The sequence below is a fragment of the Pygocentrus nattereri genome, chromosome 27, assembly GCF_015220715.1.
Source record: "Pygocentrus nattereri isolate fPygNat1 chromosome 27, fPygNat1.pri, whole genome shotgun sequence".
Classification (NCBI taxonomy): domain Eukaryota; kingdom Metazoa; phylum Chordata; class Actinopteri; order Characiformes; family Serrasalmidae; genus Pygocentrus; species Pygocentrus nattereri.
Genome location: NC_051237.1, coordinates 17,925,001 through 17,928,770, shown reverse-complemented (window position 1 = coordinate 17,928,770; position 3,770 = coordinate 17,925,001). Strand labels below are relative to the sequence as shown.

Here is a 3,770-nt window from a genome sequence, read left to right as displayed (position 1 = left end):
CACCTGTGGCCATGGAAGTGATTGGAACACCTGAATTCAATTATTTGGATGGGTGAGTGAAAACTTTTGGCAATGTAGTCTGTCTATCTATCTATCTATCTATCTATCTATCTATCTAATAATGACAGTCATATTCTGTTCAACCATCAGATTCTTATTTCAGATTTAAAATTTCAGCTAATGAGCAGATCGACTCAGGTAAAGCCTGATAAGTATGATCATTTGAATTCTATGTCAGATGAAGGAAAATACCTCATATAGTAGAGTCAGTCTAAAGGACTGAGCCTGGGAAACACTGCTGTAGGATAAGGCAGCCTCGAGTTACAGAACTTTCAGTCACCGATAGATGGCGCACATATTACACAAATCTGAATACAGAGACGCAGGACGTGGCAGTTCTGCAAATGTTCTTTTGGACGTTACCCTGTACAGGTGGCTCGTTGGTCTAGGGGTATGATTCTCGCTTAGGGTGCGAGAGGTCCCGGGTTCAAATCCCGGACGAGCCCACATTTTAATGTCCTAACAATAGTTCACTTCTCATAACTGTACAGCGATGGAAAAACCCTGAAAGAATTAAAGCTCAATACCTTCAACTTCTCCTGAAACATTAGGTTTCAGGTTCTGCTGGGAAGCCACTGCCCTAGTAAGGCTTCCACATGTAGTATAGAACAAAAACGCACAACAAACATCTTGACATTAGTCTAGTGTAGTCCTCGTCTTATAGATCCACTGCCTGACACACATCCCACTGTTCCCTGCTCTAAGACACCTGATGCAGCTCATCACGATGAGATATTTAATTATACATGAGCTGGATCAGGTTTGGAGGGCAGTGGATTAGACCATGTATAAAAATGTCTAGTTATTCAGCGTTTTAATTTGAGGACTCACAAAAGATGATAATGAGAATAAGAATAAAAAAATAAGATAGGAAAGCGTAATGAGCGGTGCTTCACTGACAGCAATTACTGGACAGAGGAGTCTGACCTTATGAGGTCAACTAGGAACAGTCGCCAGTCTCCATCTATCAGTGCTTCTTCTGCATCACTTCAACCATTTGATAGAAATGTATTTACTGTCATTTGAGAAGAACAACAAAGAACTCCAAAGTAGTTTGATGGAAATTATATGCATGTTTGTTTAAGTAAAAAACTAATACAAACAGGAACACGGAACATCATTTTTCAGATATCAAATCTGTCGTTTTTCCTAATTATACAGCAGTCGTAGAAGTAGAGAGAACAAAAAATGAGCACCAGGTTCTCTGATCAGAATCTGGTCTTCAGTGAACTTACAGCTGCACCGGAGTGTAGTGCATGTAGTGAGTTAGCAGGCAAAATATTACATTAACACCAAGTAAGCAGTGGTAATGTGTGTATGAGCTGGATCAGATGTGTTCAGACAGGGAATTAACTACCATCAGCTAAAACTCACTAAAATACACTTTACACAATACAACATTATCTAAATGATCGACTGCATCATGAGCTAAACCTATGGAAGTCCAGGGAGACCAAGATTATTAATATATATATGGAGGTGGCGGAGATGAAGATGCTGAGATTTTCGTTGGGAGTGACAAGGCTGGACAAGATTAGAAATGAGCAGATCAGAGGGACAGTGAAGGTGGAGCAGTTTGGAGATAAAGCCAGAGAGGCCAGGTTGAGATGGTTTGGACATGTGTTGAGGAGGAATAGTGGATATATTGGGCAAAGAATGTTGGAGATGGAGCTGCAGGGTAGAAGGAGAAGAGGTAGACCTCAGAGAAGGTTTATGGATGTAGTGAAGGTGGACATAGAGATGGTTGGTGTGAAAGTAGAGGAGGCAATGGATAGGGCAAGATGGAGGCAGATGATCCGCTGTGGCGACCCCTAAAGGGAGCAGCCGAAAGAAGAAGAAGTTTTAATTGTAAATTGTTAATTGATACCTGGTATCTGGCATCTGGATGTTAGCAGTGGATCCTTTGAGTCCTGTAAGTTGAGCCAGCATAGATTGAACTTCTTGTTCTAGCAAATCCCACAGAAGCTTAAATGGATCTGGAGAATCTGGAGGCCACAGCAGCTCACCACTGCTGACCAGGACCATCTCACACAACTTGCCATTTCGGAGATGCTCTGACCCAGTTGTCGATTTGACCCTTGTTGAAGTCGTTCATTTCTCCTGAACCATCATGTCGACTATGAGAACCAGCTGCTTGTTTACTATATGATGTATCACAGACCTTATAAAACACAGTTGTTGCAAGATAATCAATGTTATTTGGTTCAACTATTGAATTTAATTGCCTGAATGGAAAATCTCTCTGTTGTTGGTTCAAACCACTGGTGTGTTCTTCAGTAGAAAGGTTAACAGCTTTGACCTCTGTCAGGAACGTCTTCTATTTACTTCTGTAAGGTTTTACATTAGAGTTCATACCTTCATTCTGTCACAGTCACAGCTGTAGTCAATTTTGAATTTTTACAGTTTGTTAGTAATATCTGAATACAACCAGTCATGTGTCACAGTTGCAAATTCATAAGAATTCAAATGAGGCAACATATGAAAGATATAAAAATAATTTTATAAAAGCTAAATGGTGAGTTTAGCTCCCTCAGATGAAATCTGATGAAATCCTTCATAATTTTAGGATTCCTGAGTTTTTTTCAGGAATATGACACGTAAGTTACTGCAGTATTCGTGCTTTTTTAGGGGCATCACACAACTCACAAGTGGTCATGCAAGACATGACATATGTCACCTATAAAACACAGTATAATGTTTAACAAATTCAATGCGAAAGTGATAGAATGCAAGACTGTAAATCAAACTACAAAATAATTCAGACATGATATAGTTGAAATATGTATAAATAGTGAGAAAATGTAGTTTCCAAAACTCTTACAACTGGTCGATTCTTGAATCGCTGTTAGAAGGAAAAGAAAATACAAGAATGTTCAGAGCATGAAGTCTTCAAGACTGAGAGTGAAAACGGCTGAAAGGTGAAGGAGCTTCGATTACTTCCAGCTTCCACTGAGCTCAGCTCTCATATCGAGGGTTAAGGAGAAGAGCAGTTTTACAACACACTGAAGGAAAATGGGTCAAACATCAGACTCTCATGTTGGATCTGAAGAGCTAGTGGTTTGATTTTTAAGGCGTGTTGAAGGAAACTACAAAAAACCAAAACCGTGCAGAGTTGGAGAGAGACTGCTGTAGGACAAGGTTGCCGATAGATGGCGCTCATGTTTCAAGAACCTGGAAACTGTAGGACGTGGCAGGTCTGAAAAACTTTTACTGGACCATCTTTTCTCCAGGGTGGCTCGTTGGTCTAGGGGTATGATTCTCGCTTAGGGTGCGAGAGGTCCCGGGTTCAAATCCCGGACGAGCCCACGTTTTAATACAAAAAGCATATTTCAGTTACTGTAACACCGAAATGGAAAACCTGGATTCCTGCAACTCCTGCCAGTGTTTGGGACTGTGGTCCTTCAACTAGACAGGAGACAATTTTGCATAGGCCAAAAAGGCCAAGTAGAGCATCTACATGTGATGAAACCATTTGATAGAAATGCATTTATGGTCATTTGAAAACAAAGAATTAGATGCAAGTTTGCAAGAAATCAAATATGAACAGGAATACACACACACACACACACACACACACGTTCTCTAAAACGCTTATCCTTCTGGGTCGCAGAGGGGGTGCTGAAGCCTATCCCAGCTGTGTCTGGGCAGAAAACAGGGTACACCCTGGACAGGTATGAACAGGAATACAGAAAATCAATTTTAAGGTTTCA

At 40.6% G+C, this 3,770-nt stretch overlaps 2 non-coding genes across 2 annotated transcripts; both read left to right on the top strand.

The window, feature by feature from the left end:
* Positions 1–434: 434 nt before the first annotated feature.
* trnap-agg lies at positions 435–506 on the top strand. Its single transcript has one exon. It is a non-coding gene; the product is annotated as a tRNA-Pro (tRNA).
* A 2,787-nt stretch (positions 507–3,293) lies between these two features.
* Positions 3,294–3,365, top strand: trnap-agg. The gene has a single exon. It is a non-coding gene; the product is annotated as a tRNA-Pro (tRNA).
* Positions 3,366–3,770: the final 405 nt, after the last annotated feature.